The sequence below is a fragment of the Siphateles boraxobius genome, unplaced genomic scaffold (assembly GCF_051911475.1).
Source record: "Siphateles boraxobius isolate OS27281-9 unplaced genomic scaffold, OSU_SipBor_1 77, whole genome shotgun sequence".
NCBI classification, from domain to species: Eukaryota; Metazoa; Chordata; class Actinopteri; order Cypriniformes; family Leuciscidae; genus Siphateles; species Siphateles boraxobius.
The window spans coordinates 6,985,645-7,009,650 of NW_027509205.1; positions in this window are offsets into that span (position 1 = coordinate 6,985,645).

A 24,006-nucleotide genomic window follows, 5' to 3' on the forward strand; every position below is an offset into this window, starting at 1 on the left:
ACGCCGAAGAGTGGCCAGTCAGCAGGGTGTATGGGCATGATTTTAAAAGCGTCTGTTATGTCTGCTTTAGCCAGCCAAGCGCCATGACCAGCTAGCTTGATTAACTGTATTGCGTTGTCCACCGAAGCATAGTGAAGGGAGAATGGTTCTAGCGGAATGCATTCGTTAACGCTTGGTATTATGCTGGAATGAGGGGAAGACATGTCGAAAATGAGACGTTTTTTGCCGGAGTATTTACGGGTAGCGACGCCAATAGAGTTAATACTGAAAGGGAAAAAAGGAGGAGAGGCGTATGGGCCGATAACATAGCCTTTATTGACTTCTTTCTCGAGCAGAGTAAAGACGACGCCGGGCTCGTTCATAGCTGATTGCAAGTTTTTTGCTGAAAAAGATGCGGTGAGAGGTGAGAGTATCCCCACCCTAAACCCTTGGGACAAACCAGTGATGAGATAGTCAACAAATGATGGATCGGGGTGAGAAGAAAGGTAGCTAGAGAGGTTTTGGATGTTGATGGGTGTGGATGGATGTTTTCTCAGAATTTCTTCTGAAAAGGGGCTTTCTTTTTGGTTTGAGGTTTGTATCGCCGTGGGCAGACAGATCTTGGGTGCGGGTCCTTGCACAGGCTACAAATATGAGCAAAACGACAATTATTCAATGAACACACAGATTCGTTAAACAAATTGCAAATGGGATTGTCATAAAATGTTTCAGCAGGGCGACCTCTGCTGTAGGAGCTGCGTCTTACATTTACAGAACCACGGACAGCGTCCGAATCAAGGTTGGTAAAAGCTTTCGGGCAGAGAGCAGCTGAGTGTCCGTGAGCGCTGCAGATAGAACACGACAAACTTCTTTGACCGCCGAAGTGACGAACTAGCAGTTCAGTGTCAGTGATCGACCAGTCAAGTCTTGAATTGTAGAGTGAAATGCAAGACGCGGATTTAGCAGAAAATGATTTATGGTACTCGTAAAATAAAGTGCCTCCGTACCTTTGGTTAAAGTCTGCCATCATCGAAAGATAAAGGTCAAGCTCTTCCCTTCTATTTGGGTAAACTTGGCATAGGGTGTCCCTGTAAATGCTAAAGGCGATTACGAACTCTCCGAACGATAAATTGCGTTGCAAACGCGGGTCTGAAGTTTTGAGGAGCACTGCCACGTCACCACAGTCCACCATTTTTCTGTCAGCAGCTGGCGAAGGGAGAAGTAAGGAAGCCAAGTTGATATCCTTACCTTGGATAATATTTGACCTGAGATGTGGAGATACTGTAGCAGCAGCGGGAGGAACGAAACTCCTACCAAAAGCTTGAGCTGGTATAGATGAGGAGAGATTAAAGCTGGGAGAAGCCGGTGGAGCTGAGACATTTTGAGATGACGACTGAATCCCGAGGAGAGGAGCGGGCAGAGAGGCCGATGTAGAAGGTATGTTTGTTGAGATGCTACCGGAAAATGAAGGCCGGGTTGTAATGGGATCTGGGCTGTGGTCAGGGATGCCGAAAGAGTTTTCAAAAACCGACATCTTAGACTGTAACCCTTTAACCGTTTGGGATAAATCGTGAACGGCAGAAAGAAGCAGCTGATTAGTATCGAGAGAGACAGCTGAATGCGGAGGAGATATCTCTTGTGCCGGTAGAGCTGGGCGTTTAGCTGAGCGAGATGTGGATTTTGCTGATCTTTTACCACTGGCTTTTTTCGGCTGGGCGGTGGTCACAGCGGCATCTGGATGAGGAGTAGATGCAGGTGGATAGCCCAGAGCATTCTGGGCTAAGAGCAGAAGATCTTCTCTTGAAATTCCTTCGCTAACAGGGATGCCGGCGTCCTCGAGAGCGTTTAGGATGAGTTCGGAAGACCAACTCGCCCATAGAGAGGTGCGGCATTGAATACGGGTACTGCGACGTGAAGCAGAAGGAGATGGCTGAACGAAATCCTCTGAATCGGAATAATCACAAATTGATTGCGTGTCCTGAGACATGGTTTGGTTCTACTACTGAGCTTAACAGCTGAATCTGCATGAAAGCGTCAGCTTCTGTGAACTCAGACATGTGTAAGTACTGGTCTTTTATACCACAAGTCTTAGACACGATTGGATAGATGAGAAGGTAATAAGTGACGTAGCAATTGAGTCTTCCTGGCAGAACTTAACGCTAGAGCTTCCATTTATACAAAATTAAGGATAATTTTTGGCTTCAGTATCTTGAGAAGATGAATCTTTCCCGTAGCGTAAGCTAAACTTACGCAATACTCGTTCCCTCTCTAGAGAGAACCGAGGTTACGTTAGTAACCGAGTATCGTTTTAGCTATTCTTGTAAATGCGGTCGCTCATGTTTTAAGTGAACACATGCAATCAATATTATATCCGTGCATGAGGTCTTAAAGTGACAGTGTAATTAAAATAACAAAAAAAATGAATGTATATTTAAATTATATATGCAGATTTTTTAAATATTTTTATTACATTTTGTTAAATGAACAAGCTGAAAGTAGGGTGTTTTTTGTTTTATTGTATACAATTAACACACACAGTTACATATTGCTGAAACTTTATTGAAAACATTAAAATGTAGAAATTTCTTGTGAGGACCAACAAGCCAATCGACGCACCACCAGCTGCAAAAAAGCTTCGAAGGTGCGATGAAGCATACCTGCAGTTTGGGTTTACAGTCACGGCTGATCTGAGACCTCAGTGTGCCGTGTGTGCCGAGGTGCTGGCAAACGACAGTATGAAGCCCTGCAAATTAAAAAGGCACCTCGAAACAAAGCATGCTGGCATTAAAAATAAACCGGCTGAATATTTAAAAAGAAAGCTTGATGGCCTCCAACAGTGTTTGGAGGCATCGTATGTAGTGGCCAAAAGGATCGGTAAACTGGGTAAACCGCATTCAATCGCCGAGACTCTCATTTTGCCGGCAGCGCAAGACGTGCAGAATAATGATAGGCGATAGTGCAACAGCCAAACTCAGGAGAAGCAATCTTCAATGTCCTTGATATTTTTATCCGTGAAAATAATAAACTTCATCAAATCACGGCCGCTAAACTCTCGCTTGTTTGGGGTCCTCTGCCAGGACATGGGGTCAGGGCACGAACAGCTGCTTCTGCACACTGAAGTTCGCTGGCTGTCCAGGGGGCGGGTGTCACAGCGGTTGTATGAGCTGCGAGAGGAGGTGAAGTGGTTTTTGACAGATCAAATCAGATCTGGCGAAGCATCTGGATGACACTATATGGCTTGCGTCTCTGTCCTATTTGGTCGATATATTTGACCGCTTGAATGGCCTCAACCTGTCTTCGCAAGGCCGCGAAACTCACATTTTGCTCCTTCTAGACAAAGTGCACGCCTTCACACAAAAACTAGACCTCTGGCATGGCCGCATCAGTCGAGGGAACTGCGACATGTTCCTCATCCTTGCAGACTTCATCACTGATGCAGGCACGTCACACGATTTCTCCTCCCTATTTCAATCAGCGTCTGAGCACCTGTCAGCAATGAGAAAACAATTTGCGACGTACTTTAAAGAGGATTATCGCTCTTTTGCGTGGGTCGAGATCCGTTTGTGTGCACAGCAAACGAGATATCAATTGATATGTAGGAACAGCTTATTGAGCTGAAGAGTGACAGTACAGGTCCTTCTCAAAAAATTAGCATATTGTGATAAAGTTCATTATTTTCCATAATGTAATGATAAAAATTAAACTTTCATATATTTTAGATTCATTGCACACCAACTGAAATATTTCAGGTCTTTTATTGTTTTAATACTGATGATTTTGGCATACAGCTAATGAAGACCAAAAATTCCTATCTCAAAAAATTAGCATATCATGAAAAGGGTCTCTAAATGAGCTATTAACCTAATCATCTGAATCAACTAATTAACTCTAAACACCTGCAAAAGATTCCTGAGGCTTTTAAAAACTCCCAGCCTGTTTCATTACTCAAAACCGCAATCATGGGTAAGACTGCCGACCTGACTGCTGTCCAGAAGCCCATCATTGACACCCTCAAGCAAGAGGGTAAGACACAGAAAGAAATTTCTGAAAAAATAGGCTGTTCCCAGAGTGCTGTATCAAGGCACCTCAGTGGGAAGGAAAAAGTGTGGCAAAAAACGCTGCACAACGAGAAGAGGTGACCGGACCCTGAGGAAGATTGTGGAGAAGGACCGATTCCAGACCTTGGGGGACCTGCGGAAGCAGTGGACTGAGTCTGGAGTAGAAACATCCAGAGCCACCGTGCACAGGCGTGTGCAGGAAATGGGCTACAGGTGCCGCATTCCCCAGGTCAAGCCACTTTTGAACCAGAAACAGCGGCAGAAGCGCCTGACCTGGGCTACAGAGAAGCAGCACTGGACTGTTGCTCAGTGGTCCAAAGTACTTTTTTCGGATGAAAGCAAATTTTGCATGTCATTCGGAAATCAAGGTGCCAGAGTCTGGACGAAGACTGGGGAGAAGGAAATGCCAAAATGCCTGAAGTCCAGTGTCAAGTACCCACAGTCAGTGATGGTCTGAGGTGCCATGTCAGCTGCTGGTGTTGGTCCACTGTGTTTTATCAAGGGCAGGGTCAATGTAGCTAGCTATCAGGAGATTTTGGAGCACTTCATGCTTCCATCTGCTGAAAAGCTTTATGGAGATAAAGATTTCATTTTTCAGCACGACCTGGCACCTGCTCACAGTGCCAAAACCACTGGTAAATGGTTTACTGACCATGGTATTACTGTGTTCAATTGGCCTGCCAACTCTCCTGACCTGAACCCCATAGAGAATCTGTGGGATATTGTGAAGAGAAAGTTGAGAGACGCAAGACCCAACACTCTGGATGAGCTTAACCCTTTAAGACCTAAGGGCATTTTTACAATTCATTTTCCTTCTGGTTTTATTTACTAAAAAAGCTTGTAAAACATCAACCCTGTTGTGCACAGACAATTGACACACCTCTTTTTTTTCAAGACAAATTGGACTTTCAGCATATTTGTTGCATTGATGTCACCTGGATGTAAAATAAGTTATGGGACCATAAAGACAAATGAAAAAATAAAACGGAAATTGAATCACTCAAATATTTATTGAAATCACACACAAATAAATAAAAGCTAAGCAAATTTCCTCTGGAAAACACTTTGTTCATGTCTTTGGAGTCCTGGAGCACAAGAATAAACATTGTAACTTCTACAGAACCAAAACTATTTACATTTTTCCAAAATAAGTCCAGGCGTTTTTTTCCTCATTCACTGGTGCCAAGCCTCAAAACAGTTCCTATCAGCAATCACACAGAGGGCCACATCACAGGCTTTGCATTTCCAGGGGGTGGCCTGTTTGACCTGCCTTGTCTGCTTGCAGTTCACACATTGCCTTCTACCATAGGAGGCCTTCTTGCTGGTTTCAGTTTGGTCTGATGTTGGCACAGGTACATGGTCACTTTGTTGCTGGGTGGGGGGTACAGCAACTGTAACACCACAGAGTTGGGCTGTCAGCTCCTCCAGAAAAGCCTTGTGGGTCATGGGCTGTTGCTGCTTCTCTGCACAAACTTCCTTGTGAAGTAAGTAACTGTTGGTTGCAGCAATGTCCAAAAAATGGAAAAACAATGTCCTGTACCATCTCATAGTTTTATGGTGAACTGAGTAGTATTGGATGAGTTGATCAGAAAGATCAACACCTCCCATATTCTTGTTGTATTCAGTGACAGGGGTTGGGCATGGAATGGATTTGGTGTTCCAGCCTCCATCCTGAGTTCTTACCCTTCTCTGAACTGTGTTGCCAGAGAAGGCCGGGTGAATTGTGGAGCAGACAGAGACTTCCTGAGTGTCCATCCACTTTACAAAAACCAGAGGGCTGTCACGGATCCACCTGATGGAGCCCCTAGGATCCTTTTTGGTCATGGCATTTGTGGTTGTGCGTGGGCATCCTCGTCTGTTGTCCCTGTAGGTGCCACATGCTCCAAAGTTCATGCTGTAGAGATTAGGCATGTGCCGGTATCAAATTTTCATGCTGCGATTAATTGATTGAGCTTTTATCACGGTATACGGTATTATCACGATATTTTAATTGCACAAGAGAAACAGACGGATTGGGGGTATCTAAAAAAAACTTGCATCACAATGTGTAATTGTGATTTTCAAAACATTAATTTTATTTTTTAGTGACAACATGTTATAATGTTTACATGGTACAGTTACTGAGGCTACTGTTTGTATTATTGCTTAACACAATTTTCATGATTTCAATTAAATTCTTGGATTTAATTTCAATCTTGATTCAATATTGACTCATTTGGATAAATATTAGGTAGGCTACAGTAGATAGCCTGCATTTAATTTTTTCTCAAGAAAAAATATATCTCACATAATGCTGTAAACATACAGAGAGAAATTAAATATAATGCATACAATATAAATATAATAATAATATAAATATAAAAATGTAATATGCCGTAATTTTCATTATAATAACAATTATATAATGACAAGTAAACATATATTAAAATATGTAATATAGTGCACATATTTAGCAAAATACTCCTCTCTATAGCTATTTTCTTATAGTCAACTAACATTAAATGGCTTTCCTGAGGTAAATGTAACGTTCTGTGACATAATTGTTCTCCTGCAGTGTTATTGACCTCTTTCCGTGGTTGAACAACACTGATTGATTAATAAAAAGTAACAGATGATCTGTTTACTTGAACTGAGGCGCGCGATCTGTCACGTCATTTACAAGCACCAAAATAGTAGGGCTGTAACGATACGCGATATAAAATCGAAATCGCGATACTCAGGTCCACGATCCTGTATCGCGATGTGAGAAGGCAGAATCGCGATCACACCCCTTCCAACTCCCAGAGTTATCCTTCCTGTCCAGAACCAGGGCTCGAATTTCGGCGCGGGTATTGCGCATAATTCTAATCATTCCCGCAGGTCTCCCATTTATAATATGGGAAATTCCCGCAATCGTAATCCACACAGATAATAAAATAAAATCATTCTTTTAACAACTATCTTCCAGACGCAATTTCACAAACAGCGTGAGTGTTCAGCGGTGCCGCGCGTCTTCTATCTCTTCTCATAATGTTTTGTGCAAGGCAGGCATCAAGCGCTGCGGCGATAATACACACTCGCGTTTTGGAGTCGGGACCATAGACTGTAAGGTCGGGACATGACGGAATATTCACTTGCACAATCGGGCCAGCAGTGCATCGTGACTGAAGTCTTTTTAAGTCTTACCAGTTTAAACATTCAAGCGATTTTAAACTAATCAGTGCTCGCGCGCTCTCTGAGATTATTTTCTATGCGCACATTCATAGAAAATCCGCCTCAAAAACAGCTGGCTAGTAACTATTTTTCGCGGATTATATTGCTTTAACACGCAAAATTGTCAATGTCGGTCTTTGTGAGTAGGCTATACTCTAAATAGGCTATAGTCGGTTTTGTCTTTAATAAACATAAAACGCATGCCAGTATAATGAACACAGGATCCGTGCACTAGCTCTTAAAGTGACGGCAGCCATATGTGTCTGTCATTAATTTTGTTGTCAAAACAACAAAAGATGGCTTTAAGTTAAAGGAATCAGGATTAATAGCCTATGTATTTAATTTATTCAGGACTAAAATACTACCCAGTGTTATTTTCCATTTGATTACTTTATTCAGTATCTGTATATAAATACTAGTGTTAGACCTATTCAAAAACTTTTCTCTTTAATTGTCTTTATTTGTATCTTTATTCTATTGTATTTATTTGTGCTACTTTTTTCAATTTAATTAAACAATTTAAATCAAGCTTCCTTGTGATGTGTAAATTCTTAACAACAATAGGCTATTACCCCATTGTAAAAATGCAATGAGCGCAAACATTTAGGCAAGATAAATGTAATAATTTTGTTTGGAAAAAATGCCCCCCCTTTCTCCCCTCAAACAAAAAAAATCCCCCCCATGAGAATCATCTAAAGGGGGGATCCCCCCCCCCCCCTCCCCTCCCCTCCCCTCCCCTCAGGCCCATGAGAACTACCACATCTTTAAATTACTATTAGTATTATTTGAAGTTAACATTATAAAATAGCCTACGTAGACCTACACCACAAAACTAGTTGAGGATAAATTATTTAAAGTTTGGCAATTTCAGCATTATGGACGTGAAATTTGCAGCCAAAACTTGAAATATAAATTCTCAGAAAGTGCATTAAATTAATCCTCAATTGACCGGCAACACGTCCAACATGCAGATGCATATTACGGCACCATCCCGAAATCAATTTAGTTGGAGTACAGAACACAGCCCAAAAGCAGCAGCCTACACTGCCGTATAGTATAATAATTTGCATAGTTATTATTGTTCTTTGGTGTTTAGATTATACAGGTTTTTCCTAATGTTATTTAATAAAAATACCGGTATTTTTTTTCTTCTCTCAAAATCTCTTTTTTTCACCACAAGCCCCGCCCCCTCAAGCCCCGCCCCCGTGATAGAATCGCGATACGAATCGAATCGTGGGTCAAAAATCGTGATACGAATCGAATCGTGGGTTTGGTGTATCGTTACAGCCCTACAAAATAGTATTTATTGTCTGAATTTCGTTATAAAACCTGAGAGCTGATATTTTTTTCATATCAAAAGTAACCTGCTCTGTCTAGTCTGTCGGTGTCAGTGTCCTCTTTGCTCCGCGATTTTTCTCTGCGTGAGAAAATGGATGTGTGGCGCGGGACCGTGTGAAAGTGTCAATTGCGTGAGTCTCAAGCTGCTGAATGCGTGAGAGTTGGCAGCCATGCGGGGGATAAAAAGTCGGCAGCGTTCCTCCTTCCGCCGTGCTTCTTTTCCATGTGAGGATTGTTTACATTAGACTAGAGTGCACACTGCATTCACACAGTGCTTATACATGTGATGTGGGGATTGTTTACATCAAAGTGCGGACGTGTTTTGCGCAGCATATACGCATTGTTTTTTTAAGCGGTTGATGGAAAATAAGCTGATGCGCATTCTAAAAATCTAAATTCGGATCTATTATTTTTCACGGTATTTCGAAGTCCCCGCGATAACAATATCGTGCATATTCATTTACGTGATTTATCGCATTACCGAATACCGGCACATGTCTAGTAGAGATCCATGAATAGCTTTGGACTTGTGTAGAAGTTGTCTACATACACATTGTAGCCACTCCCTAGGGATGATTTGTTCATGAGGGACATAACCGAGTCGTATACCAGTCCTACACCAGAAGCAAAAACAGACTTCCCCGTGTATACAGCAAAGTCTAAAGTGTACCCAATGCTGCTGTCTGCCAGCACAAAAAGTTTGAAGCCCCACTTAGTTGGCTTCGCCTTCATATACTGGGTCATGCCAGTGTGAGCCTTTGTTGCCACCATCCTCTCGTCCACTGAAAGGTTCAGCCGTGGGTGATAAAATGCTCTGCATGCATGTTTGATGTCATCTAAAAGGGGCTTCAGACGAAACAGCCGGTCATAAGCTGGTGTCCCTCTCTTCCGGTCGTTGTGGACATCTTCATCAGGGTCGCTCATGTGGATGTTCCAGGAAATGACCCGATACCTGTCACGTGCCATCACTGAGTGGGGAAACTGTTGGCTGAAAATGGTATTTGTCCTCCAGTAGTCACGGATATTTGTCAGTCTCACCAGTGCAAAAAAGAAAGTCAGTCCTAAATATTTGAAAAATTCTTCAACAGTGAAGTTTTTCCAGGAATATTTTTTGCCACTGGCAATGTTTTTTGCAGCGTTTGTGTTTGTGTTATTACACAAAGTGGTTGCCGCACTGTCACTGACAAAAAGTTTGAAAAGGTCCAATGGTGTGTATATGGATGTGGGGCTAAGCTGATGTCCTGGCTTTCTTGTTGGGACAAACCTTTTGGGCACTGGAGGGATGTCTGGCTGACTCTTACTGTTCCATGATGGAGTTGGAGCTGCTGGCTGTGGTGATCTAGATCTCGACCTAGTGGATTCAAGACTCTGTCGACCCCTCAAGCTGCCGGATCTGGATGCTCTCCCTCGTGACTGCAGTCGTCCATGACTTCCTGGCAGCTGCTGGGATTCTGCAGCAGAAGTGGAAGGCTGGGATGCTGCAGCAGAAGTGGAAGGCTGGGATGCTGCAGCAGAAGTGGAACGGCCATCCTCAGCGGAAGAATGGGAACTTTCATATCTGACTTGGGTGGGTGGGCTGGTGTCCTCTTCATTATCACGACTGTAAAACAAATAAATAAAGCAAAATATTAGATCATACATATCAGATCAATGAGTGTTTTTGTATTTTATTTCTCACATAAGATAAACGCCCTAAACCTCAGACAAAAAATGGCTGAGAGACAAAGTGTAATCCACAACTCTAACTACTCTGTAGTAAAAGCAAGAAAAACAAAATACTACTTTTACAGAACTTATTTTTACATCTTTAGAAAACGCTACTGTGCGCATTTCTATTTTATCGTATTACTTTTTTTTTTATATACTTTTACTGTAAATAAATAAATGGCACTTACTCTTCAGCGGGGTCTAGACCATCCTGGTAATCTAGTTCCTCATCTGTCAAAAAGCTCTCTTCTCCTGAATATCCATCATCCTGCATGGCATCAAAAAAGGCCAGCGCTTGATTTACATCCATGTTTCTCTGACGATCCATTTTTCTCCGTGTTTCTCTGTGTATCCTTCAAAACAACTTTGCCGTGCGTGTCTCTCTCTCCTCAAAACTACTTCGCCCACTCTCCTCAAAACTATTACCTCAAAACTATTACCTCTCCTCAAAACTATTATCTCTCCTCAAAACTATTTTGCCGCGCATCTCTCTCTCTCCTCAAAACTACTTTGCCGCGAGTCTCTCTCTCTCTCTCTCCTCAAAACTACTTTGCCGTGCGTTTCTCTCTCCACAATATCAGAGCTTGGTTCATGCATAATGACACACACCAACGTGGAAGACGGATCAGCCTGTCATTGGTCAACAACATCACGCAAAGCATCATGTGATATCCAAGATGGCAGCTAGCATCGAGCTAGCGGCAAAAATGGGGGAGAATTGATAAATTATGGACATCAAGTGGATAAATCTTGGATGTAAGTGTTTGGATTTATTGCTGAAAAACTCCGAAAAGAGGCACAAGTTCCGGGCTGGATAGAAAACCTTCTGTAAAGGCTACAAAGACACCAAAGACACCCCCGTGATGGCTAGCTCGTTAGCTTTCTATTGGAAAAAACGGTAAGAAAATCGATAAAACTTTCATCAAATTATATAAATATTTATCGAAGGTGCCGTGTGACGTCGTGGACGATGCCGTCGGGCTCTGAGGGTTAAGGCCGCTATCGAAGCATCCTGGGCCTCCATAACACCTCAGCAGTGCCACAGGCTGATTGCCTCCATGCCACGCCGCATTGAAGCAGTCATTTCTGCAAAAGGATTCCCGACCAAGTATTGAGTGCCTAACTGAACATAATTATTTGAAGGTTGACTTTTTTTGTATTAAAACACTTCTTTTATTGGTCGGATGAAATATGCTAATTTTTTGAGATAGGAATTTTGGGTTTTCATGAGCTGTATGCCAAAATCATCAGTATTAAAACAATAAAAGACCTGAAATATTTCAGTTGGTGTGCAATGAATCTAAAATATATGAAAGTTTAATTTTTATCATTACATTATGGAAAATAATGAACTTTATCACAATATGATAATTTTTTGAGAAGGACCTGTATTTACTTGTTAAGTAGAAACAAGTGAAGTCTTTATGAGTGAGTCATTCATGCAAACTTTTTTTTTTAGAATAGTTTAACTTTTTTAAACAGACTGCAGCAATAAACTATTTGTCAGAACCTCAAGTAAATTACTAGTTTTTTTGTTTGTTTAATTGTCTGTTCAGAATTGTGTGAGAATTGTGATATATTTGAAACAAAAAAAAATCCTATTCTAAATTTATCCAGAATCGTGCAGCTCTACTAAGTACTTGAAGGAAAGAGTTTATAATCATAAATATTTCTCATCACTTGACAGGCGGAGATGCAGCTCCAATTTCTCTCCCAGATGTTTTAATTTTTGCCACAGGTTTGGAGAGGGTTCCTGCAATTGGGTTTCAACCCCAGCCAGAGCAGTCCTTCCTCCACGAAGATAATGACCAACTGGCAATGTTCCCCACTGCAAATACCTGTTTGTTAATTTTACGAATTCCTGTTAAAAACACATATAGTGAATTTAAAAGCGCCATGGAAACAGGAATTGGCTGTTCAGACCAGTTTGGTTTTCAATAAATGTTTTATTTTTTGTAAATAGACTTTGTATTATTTTATTTTATTTGAGTTCCTGTCAAGTTTTGGTTTTGTTTCATGTTCTTGTTCCATGTCTGTCCTGTTGTAGTCATGTGATCGTGCCATGTGTTCCCCATGTGAATGTGTCATGTTGTCATTGGTTGATTGTCTTGATTATAGGTGGCCCTTGTCTAGTCATTAGTCATGTGTATTTAAGCCCTCATGTTTGCCATGTGTCTTTGTCAAGTATTGTTCTTGTATCCACTGTTTGTAACTCTTTATGTTCACATTTTTGTTTTGAGATTCATGCCACACCATGTCTTTTTTATTTTTGATCTTGTTCAAATGTTTTATGTTAAATGATCTTATGTTTGAATAAATGCTGCACTTGGGTTATTCAAACTTGCCTTCTGTGGATATTACTTGCATTTGGAACACTTACATTTGTTTCTTTCTATATTCAATTTTTTTACTAAACTGTTTCCCTGTTCACTATTTCACACAATAGGCTGAAATTGTTTATATTGTTACAGTTTTATTGACTTTAACACATGAAAGAATTGTCTTATAAATGTTGCCGATATCAAGTAAACTGCATGTGAAACGAAATATCTAAACTACATTGATTGGATAATAACTAGGATTCTGAAGGAGCCATATTATGAATATTTCAAGGAAAACCTGAATGCATAAAGAAAAAACAAAACTTAGTGAGGTGAGTGATAGAAATGGGGAAAGAGAGAGGTACTATACATAAATACAATGTAAAAATACACACGTTGGAGTCACACGTTAGTCTGTGGTGCGACGTACCCCTTCTCTCACGTAAAAGTGCACGACTGTCTACTTTGGAAGGTTATCCGTGGCACAATCCACCCGCTATAGATGAGTGTCATCGTCATTAAGGTAACTTAATCGTGTTTAACACGACTTCTTAATCATGCATGTTAACAAATAGTGTGTGTCCATAATGACCATCATGTTTAGTGCTTGTGTAACCGTGCACGCTAGTATTATCCGGGTCACTCTCCCCCTCGTGCACACATCGTCCCTACATTGGGCCAGTAATGGTGCCTTTCCACTGCATGGTACAGTATGGCTCACTTAATTCATAGTTAATTCAGAGGAGTGAAGGAAAACAAATTAGCGATTTCGGACAGCCGTTGAGTGAGTGATTTTACACTCGATAACGTCCACTAAGGTTTCGGAAACCAGTGTTAAGTAGAACAGAGCTTCACGTTTGCACGTTAACTTCTCTTTTCGTCTAACCAGGGGCGTCCAATGTTGCTCCTGTTGAGCCAATGTCCTGAAGAAATCAGCTCCAACGCCAATTAACCACCTGAACCAACTTATCAAGCTTATATTAGGTGTGTTGAGACAAGTTGGAGCTAAACTCTATGGGACAGGGGCTTTTCAGGACCGAGTTTGGACGCCCTGGTCTAAACCAATCAGAGCAGCTTTTTTTTCCCGCTCCGTGTTGTCATCACTCACAGCTATTTCGTGAAGAAAGGAAAACGCACACTAATCTTTTCCGGTGTTTTTTCCTGTTTGTAACGTTATTTGTGGTTTATTGTGTCTGTGTGTTATATTAATGTATAATAATTCTTTATAACAAACTTCAAGATATCAAAAGGCTGCTTAATTCATATTACCAACAACTTGACGAACTGACGACAAATAAACTTAAAGCCGGCTAATAATGAATGAATAAAACAACAGTAGTAGAAACACGTATAACAAATGAACAGATACAAAATATATACAGTTAATTGCTAATTAAAGGTTATTAATGTGGGATAATTGATCAAACTGTTGAGGGTACAGTAGGCTGAGGAAATAATAACGGTCATCTGATAAAAATTATAACGTCATCGTGTATATATAGTCTAAGGTCACGTGAAATGGATTAATTTTATTTATTTTTATTTATTTTTCTGAGCTAGATACAGGGAATCCAATGTGCTCATGATTAGTGTTTATTAATTTTGCTAAATTGTAATGTATTGCTTAGTAGAGAATTAAAATAAATTGTTTTATTTTTGTCCTTGCTTATAGGGAATGTGGAGGTACGTCACGCGTGTTGCATTATGGGACGTGGGCACGACCTCTGTTTACCTTTAGTATAATAGTGGGTGTTTGGCTAAAACGAGGTAAAATTGAAGAAGAACAGATGAAATGGAGATGTTTAAAGAAAAAGAGAAAGGACCCTACCGGGAGAAACTAAACGCCACTGCCAAAAAACGTTATTTGGACAAACTATCTGCGATAAACAACGTTGATATAGTTTTGGTGTTCGTAGCCTATGCTAAGTTGATTACCATTGTACATAATGTCCTAGCTATTTGACCTGAGAAGCAGCTCTCATAGTTAATGTTAGTTTGCTATTTTCAGCATATGTTAAGTTTTCATAGGTTGTGCAAGAAAAAATGGTTGTACATTACTTTATAATGCCACAAGATGGGGTAACTTGTTAAATACAACTGTGCCTTATTGTCATCAGTTAATGTTGACACATGTACAAATTTGTTAGTTTATTTTAAAATAGTTTGGTGTATCTTTGCCCATCCCAGTTTATGTGTACTTAGAGGGTCTTTGTGGATGCAATCAGTACAGAAACAGAAACGTCACTTAATGTATTTATTAAGCGGTTATATAAAAACTTGATTCACAAACATTTTAAAAAGGCATGTGTAGGATTACAAATTTTATTTAAATGTATAATTGAGCTTCCAATACAATAGCATAGAAACTGAGAAAGTTTATTAGTGTGAATTTTGTATCTAAGTTAAATGATGTCACAAACCTGCCTGTTCCTGTCTGTCCAGCTCTCTATTGTAAGTTAAATTGGTCAGAGCACTGAGACTATCACCTTTTGTCTTTATGCACTGCCTGGCCATTAAGATAATGTGAAGGTATCGGTGAAGAGTCTGGCTGATTGGATTAGGATACTTACATTACACTGTTATGCTGATTGGATTAGGATTGGTAACACTCTCAGTCTAGGGCACATTCCTTAACCCAGATGCCTCATTTACATGCTTTTGTTTCCACCTTTATGTAACTCCTCCCCCTGAAAGGGTATATGAACTAAATGTATACTGCCTTAGTTAGACTTGATTTGATTTGGGTACGAAGCAGACTACAGCGAATAAAGAATCCTGCTTAAATAAGTCTCCTGGTTTTCGCTTCTGAGTTTTTCTACACTGAAGAAGGAAGAAGTTTACAACAGATGGTGCCGTGACCCGGATGGAGAAACTGAAACTCAACAAAGAATGAACTTTTGAAACTTCAAAGCTCAAAGATCTCAACAAAGATCTGACTTTCGAGTTCCAGACTGAATCTTTTGAATCCAGAAAAATCTCAACAAAGCTGCCTGAGTTCGCGAACTGAATCTCAACAAAGATCTCAACAAAGCGGACTGTGTTCCAGAACTGAATCTCAACAAAGATCTCAACAAAGCTAACTGAGTTCCAGAACCAAGCTCAACAAAGATCTCTGACTGAGTTTCCAGACGGAATTTTTTCCATACAACAATAATTTGGTGAGTTTCACTCCATTCAAAGAACCGTTGAAAAACCAGTAAAAATTATCCTCTGTGCCGTCAGAGAAAGAGTTATCAGACAGCTGTAGTGTTTGATTACCTAAAGTTATCCTTTAAAAGTTGTCTTTTAAAGATGAAAATATTTCCTCTGTTCAGGCAGGGACGTTTTTAACATCACATGTTAAAAAGATATCCTCTGTGTCAGGCAGGGAAGATTAGTATTATTTTGCTAATTATTTGTTTTGTTGTTTGTTACCTTGTGGTGTTACCCTCTAAAAAATTTCTTTTAGAGAAGAGAGTTTGATCCTCTGAATAGTCAGGGAAGTTGTTGGTATCCTCTGTGCAGACAGGGAAGATTTTAGCATTCAAGTTAAAATATTGTTAGGCTCTGTGCAAGCAGAGAAGAGGTAGTCTTACAGGCTATTTATTTTGGTTACCCTTTTAAAAGTTTTTCTTTTAGAGAGGAAAGTTTGATCCTCTGCTTTGCCAGGGAAGTGGCAAATGTTTTTTTTCAGGCAGGGAAGATTTTAGCATAAATTGCTAGTAATTTGTGTATCCTTTGCTTTAGGCAGAGAAGGTTAGCATTAACAACAGTAATCTGTGTTAACGAGTGTACCCTTCTGTGGATCAGAGAACTTTTAGTGTTTGTTTGTGTGGTAACAAAGAAATCCACAAAATGATTAAGAAAAGTGCTAGACTAATTTCCACAACTAAAAAAGGTGGTCTTGCTAATCCTTTGTGGTCAGATAGCGAATTTAAAACACTGTTAGGAGAACAGATGGATCTAATAGTCACTGAAAAAGTTAGACAAGAACTAACACAGAAATATGAGATTCATCCAGATAAGATTTGGTCTATTGAAGAATGCAAGAAGGTGTTAGGTGCATGTATCAGAAAGAAAAACATGAAAGGCATAATCTCTTGCCATAGGGAATTTAGCTCATCCATTGCACAAGAACAATCTAGGTGTATAGCTAAATTAACCCTCTGGGGTCCTATGTGTTTTGGGGTCCTAGAGGTGTTCTGACATGCTCTAACATTTGTGCTTTTTTCAGTTATTTATAAACATGTTAATGGCAAAGGTGTAAATTCACTCTATATAGCACAAACAGGGCTACCATAATATGTTAGCAAGATGTATGTACATGTTTGTATTTTTGAGAGAATATTGTTTATGCATGGTTATTGAAAAAACTAAAACTTAAAGTCTCTGAAATAAGGCCACAAAACACATACTAAATATGTGTCCACAAGACTTTTGACTAATGGATGTTCTCGCCTAGGATTTTTGCTTCAAAATGATCTGAAAATCATCCTTCCAAATCATTCACATAAAACAATACATTGATTTAAATTTAGTAAAACACTTTTTGTTTGGAAAGGCAATATGCGAAATGGGCGTGACTCATGTATAATGGTCTGATTCACACCTGTGAAGACAAAAGACCTGCTTAATGAGCCTGCATAATGAGCTTTTCACAGGTGTGTCACTGAGCCACAAGAAAGAATACAAGGACACAAGAAAAGAAATGTGTTGTCACGGTTCCTCTGGTTTTCTGGTCCTGTCCCGCACTACATTTCCCAGCATTCCCCTGGATCCTCACCTGCACTCGATTCCCTCATCACCACACCTGATCTCTATCACGTCATAATCATCTCATCACCAGCCTTTATATTCTGTTTGCTCTCACTCCCTCACTGCTGGGTATTATATGTTACACATTATTCTGTTCCCTTGTGCCTTTTAAAGTTCTTGTGCAGGGCTAGTGTCTGTTGTGTTGCTAGCGAGGTGGATCCTTGTGTTATCAATAAGACATTATGAGGATCGTCCGAGAGAGGACTTCACTCTTCTTCTGTGAGTTATATGATGAGTATCGTCCGAGGGAGGACTTCACTCTTCTTCTGTGAGTTATATGATGAGGATCGTCCGAGAGAGGACATCACTCTTCTTCTGTGAGTTATATGATGAGGATCGTCCGAGAGAGGACATCACTCTTCTTATGTGAGTTATATTCAGTGGATCGTTTGAGAGAGGACTTCACTCTTCTTCTGTGAGTTATATGATGAGGATCGTCCGAGAGAGGACTTCACTCTTCTTCTGTGAGTTAAATGATGAGGATCGTCCGAGAGAGGACATCACTCTTCTTCTGTGAGTTATATTCAGTGGATCGTTTGAGAGAGGACTTCACTCTTCTTCTGTGAGTTATATGATGAGTATCGTCCGAGAGAGGACTTCACTCTTCTTCTGTGGGTTATATGATGAGGATCGTCCGAGAGAGGACTTCACTCTTCTTCTGTGGGTTATATGATGAGGATCGTCCGAGAGAGGACTTCACTCTTCTTCTGTGAGTTGTATGATGAGGATCGTCCGAGAGAGGACTTCACTCTTCTTCTGTGAGTTATATGATGAGGATCGTCCGAGAGAGGACATCACTCTTCTTCTGTGAGTTATATTCAGTGGATCGTTTGAGAGAGGACTTCACTCTACTTCTGTGAGTTATATTCAGTGGATCGTTTGAGAGGACTTCACTCTTCTTCTGTGAATCAATTATCTTCAGTGAGTTATGTTCTGTTGACTGTCCGAGAAAGAGGACCTCTTGTATCTTCTGTGAGTTATCCTTAAGAGACATTTCAAGAATGGACTTCCTGCGTTCTATTATAGTTTAAGGTGATATTTCTGTCTGAAGACTTTTCCTAAGTTCCTGAACTTCTATTAGTCTGTGGAATTGCCTTAAATAAACTCTGTGAATTGTATCCTGGTCTTCAGCCTGGTTATATTGTGACAGAATACCCAGCCACCTCAAGGCAAGCTCCACCCACTTCCTCTACTTGCGCTACCAACGCTTTTCAGTCAATTATGGATACTGCTGCTTCCACCGTGGCACCTCAGTTGATGCAAGACATCGTCACTAGTGTTCTTCCTTCTGCTTACATCAGTCCCATGGCATTACCGCCTACATATTCGGGGGAAGATGATAGCAGGGACTTCCTCTTCTATTGTGAACTTTACTTTGTGGTAAACTCAACTCATTTCACTTCTGACACAAGTAAGATTGCCTTCATTCTCTCCCTTCTTACTGGCCACGCCCAGAGGTGGGCACAAAATCTGTTGGTTTCAGATGCTTCTATTTTCCAGAATTTGAGTTACTTTACCAAAAGTTTCCATGCCGAGTTTGCTCAGTCGCTTAAAGCACAGCCCTTTGAGCAAGAACCCCTAATTCGTCCTGGACTCAGTGCATGGCCCCGAGCACGTAATCTCGTTTCAAATAGTGCCAACATGATGTCCAAGTTATCTGACCCCGCTTTGATGTCCGTCCGTGGAGCTCTCAGGCCTGCACTTCTTGCCAGTCCAGAGCCAGAGACCGTCCATGCTTCTCTGGAAGATACTGTGCTCATTGTGGGGTCCATGGCTGTTTTGTGTGTATGGGCAGCACACACATCCGATACAGCCCATGAACCCAGCTCAAAGCCCACTTCCATGCTGGTTCCGCCCAGTCCAGCCGAGCCTGCCCTGCTGGTTACGTCCAGCCACGTCAGCCACGTCCAGCCAGAGCTTCACGTCAGCCACGTCCAGCCAGAGCTTCACGTCAGCCACGTCCAGCCAGAGCTTCACGTCAGCCACGTCCAGCCAGAGCCTCACGTCAGCCACGTCCAGCCAGAGCTTCACGTCAGCCACGTCCAGCCAGAGCTTCACGTCGGCCACGTCCAGCCAGAGCTTCACGTCAGCCACGTCCAGCCAGAGCTTCGCGTCGGCCACGTCCAGCCAGAGACCGTCCAGCCGGGGACCGTCCAGCCAAAGACCTGTTCACCGCTGGTTCCGTCCAGCCCAGCCGAGCCCTCTTCACCGCTGGTCCCGCCCATCTCGGAACTCTCTTCGCCGCTGGTCCCACCAAGCTCGGAGCTCTCTTCGCCGTTGGTTCCGCCCACCTCAGGTCCCTCTTCGCCGCTGCTCTCGTCCAGTCCTGAGCCGCCTTCGCCGCTGGTCCAGTCCAGTACAGAGCCCGTCTCCGAGCAAGAGCCAGAGCCCGTCTTCGAACCAGAGCTATTCGTATGCTCAGTCAGTCAAGGTCCAAGCCTAGTCCACATTAAAGTCATCGTCTGCTCCGATGAACAGGCTCAATGTATTAGCCCCGTCGTATCAGTTCAATTCTTTTGCACAGAAGAGCCAGTTCAATTAATTTGCCCAGTCAAGTTGAGTCGTTTGTCTACCCAGTCGAATACGAGTCAAGTCCGACCGAATGCTAAGAGTTGCCCAGACGAGTCTGTGACGACGGTCTACCAAGGCAAACTCGTGCCAACTGTCAGTCCAGTCGAAATCAAACTCAAGACTGTCCTCTGCACAGTTAAACTATTACCTCTCGTCGGCCCAGCCAAGTCGGAGCAAATCTTCTGCCCAGCCAAGTCGGAGCAAATCATCGACCCTGACCAACCCTATTTAGAACCTGCTCCTCCGTGGGCGGTCACTCGGCCTACTCCACCATGGCTGACCACTCGACTCTCTCCGCCCTGGCCTTCCGAAATAGGGTCTCCACCCGAGAGAAAGCCTCCACCCCGGTCACCTGAAAGTCACGTCCGCCCTGGTCGACCACACAATCTACTCCTCTCTGGCTTCTCCCCGGCTCCATCCTGGTTCCACCCTAGTTTTCACTATGACCTCTCCCTGACTCTCCCTGACTCTCTCCTCCCTTCTGTTGTTTAGGCGCGAGGACGCGCCTCCGGGGAGGGGGGAGTTCTGTCACGGTTCCTCTGGTTTTCTGGTCCTGTCCCGCACTACATTTCCCAGCATTCCCCTGGATCCTCACCTGCACTCGATTCCCTCATCACCACACCTGATCTCTATCACGTCATAATCATCTCATCACCAGCCTTTATATTCTGTTTGCTCTCACTCCCCCACTGCTGGGTATTATATGTTACACATTATTCTGTTCCCTTGTGCCTTTTAAAGTTCTTGTGCAGGGCTAGTGTCTGTTGTGCTGCTAGCGAGGTGGATCCTTGTGTTATCAATAAGACATTATGAGGATCGTCCGAGAGACGACTTCACTCTTCTTCTGTGAGTTATATGATGAGTATCGTCCGAGAGAGGACTTCACTCTTCTTCTGTGAGTTATATGATGAGGATCGTCCGAGAGAGGACATCACTCTTCTTCTGTGAGTTATATTCAGTGGATCGTTTGAAAGAGGACTTCACTCTTCTTCTGTGAGTTATATGATGAGGATCGTCCGAGAGAGGACTTCACTCTTCTTCTGTGAGTTATATGATGAGGATCGTCCGAGAGAGGACATCACTCTTCTTCTGTGAGTTATATTCAGTGGATCGTTTGAGAGAGGACTTCACTCTTCTTCTGTGAGTTATATGATGAGTATCGTCCGAGAGAGGACTTCACTCTTCTTCTGTGGGTTATATGATGAGGATCGTCCGAGAGAGGACTTCACTCTTCTTCTGTGGGTTATATGATGAGGATCGTCCGAGAGAGGACTTCACTCTTCTTCTGTGAGTTATATGATGAGGATCGTCCGAGAGAGGACTTCACTCTTCTTCTGTGAGTTATATGATGAGGATCGTCCGAGAGAGGACATCACTCTTCTTCTGTGAGTTATATTCAGTGGATCGTTTGAGAGAGGACTTCACTCTTCTTCTGTGAATCAATTATCTTCAGTGAGTTATGTTCTGTTGACTGTCCGAGAAAGAGGACCTCTTGTATCTTCTGTGAGTTATCCTTAAGAGACATTTCAAGAATGGACTTCCTGCGTTCTATTATAGTTTAAGGTGATATTTCTGTCTGAAGACTTTTCCTAAGTTCCTGAACTTCTATTAGTCTGTGGAATTGCCTTAAATAAACTCTGTGAATTGTATCCTGGTCTTCAGCCTGGTTATATTGTGACATGTGTATACTACAAAATTGGTTCACAGTTGGAAACATCTATAAAAAAATAGTATTTTTCCACTTGTATTTTTGCTTGCAAATTGTATAATATCCAAGGTGAACATTTCTAGTAATTGTGTAGTTAATTCTCATACTGTATTTTCAGAAAGTTTTGGATATGTATCCTCTCCCCAAATTTGTCACTAATAAAACACAATACAAATAATTTGAAGAGAAGGCTTATATTGACCTTTTAAGATTTTGTTTAAGTCTACCTTGTAAATATATTATTTGCTATTTTATTAAAAAGGTTACAATTACAGCAACAATTAAAATAACAATATTTCAAGTGTAATATTTCTTTGTAAAAAGTAAAGTATACATTTTATCATACATATTTCAAAGTTAAGGATTCATTAATTTGAATAAAGCCTACATTGGAACAAACACTATAATAGCATCCTAGTTGATGACTTTATTTTTGACAAAACAAACATAGCCTAATATATTTAACATTTGAGCAGAAATTGGTGAACAAAAGCTTATTCAATGTGGCAGTAGTCTATAGTTTAGGCTACAGTAAACAGTTAATAATCTATCCAAAAACTAGTCAACGAAATGTTGTCTTTCATATTTCTTCTGTAACATAGGCATATCGTTTGTTGTTTTTATGATAGCCTATATTAGGGCATATAAATATTAATTTGCAGTTTAATATGTTGCTAATACAAAGACATTTTAACGTTATTTCAACATATTTCAGTCGATTTTCACTCATCTCAGTATAGCAATAGGGTTTGGTAAAAAACTGTTCAGTTCATTCATTCACACACAGACGCGATTCATATTTAAACAGTCTTTTTGCGGTTTACATACACTATGATATCGCAATTAGAACACTAATAAAAAAACTTACTTCTCAGATGGATATTTCATATTTCTTTGTAAAAACTAAAGTATACATTTTATCATACATATTTCAAAGTTAAGGATTCATTAGTTTGAATAAAGCCTACATTGGAACAAAGACTATAATAGCATCCTAGTTGATTACTTTATTTTTGACAAAACAAACATAGCCTAATATATAACATTTGAGCAGAAATTGGTGAACAGAAGCTTATTCAATGTGGCAGTAGTCTAGTTTACAGTAAACAGTTAATAATCTATCCAAAACTAGTCGACGAAATGTTGTCTTTCATATTTCGTCTGTAACATAGACATGTCGTTTTTTTATGATAGCCTATATTAGGGCATACATATTAATTTGCAGTTTAATACGTTGCTAATACAAAGACATTTTAACGTTATTTCAACATATTTCAGTAGATTTTCACTCATCTCAGTATAGCAATAGGGTTTGGTAAAAACTGTTCAGTTCATTCATTCACACACAGACGCAATTCATATTTAAACAGTCTTTTTGCGGTTTACATACACTATGATATCGCGATTAGAACAATAATAATAAAGAACTTACTTATCAGATGGATCCGTTGCTCCTCGAAATGAAAAAAAAACAGCACATGTTCTGAGGTAAATGTCCCAGGATTACTCCTCACACAGCCTCGCAAGAAGAAATAGTAGGCTACATTAATCTGATGATTACATTTGTTGTGTTATCGCGTTTATGAGGGGCGTTGACACTTTGCATGTGTTGCTTCAGATCATTTGCGTTTGAATACCGCGCGCTCTCCGTGGGCGTGTCAGATCAGCAGAATAATGAGCTGAGAGAACGATATTGAGATCGGCTGACACCTCTCTCTTTTTTAATAGATTACATAAACAGAGAATATTTATTTTAGTTTTGAATTAGATATTTTAAAAGTACAAATTTAAATGATTATAAAGATATATTGCTCGTGCTTGTGTGAATAGTATTCGCTGAGCTTTGTTTAAGTTTAGAGACGTGCACCAGAAAAAAATTTAACGGAGACAGAGAGGCAGAAAGCACACCCTGTTTATTTTCTTCATTTTACAAAAGCACACGGTTTTGATGTTAATGTGAGTGTACACAAAAAAAGAAGACCCTCTATAGTTTATAATCATGTGTTGATTTTATTTATATGACCAAAAATGACGGAGTATTTTAAGTCTATGTTGCTGCTATGTGGAAAAAAACAGCAAAACGCGCCGGCGCGTTTCTCGACCCCAGAGAGTTAAAAGAACAGAACAAACAAATGCACACTAAGGTGGGCCATAACAAGGCCTCAACCAAACGTGACTCAGAAGACCAACAGTCAGATGAAACTTATCCTGACTTAAAAGCATTCTTTGAAACAGATGTAGACATCCCATCAGTAACTGATAAGCCTGTAGATTCAGTAAAGGTTTGTGTTGCAAGAAGATCTCAGGGAATTGAGGGAACTGAAAGTGTTACTCCCAA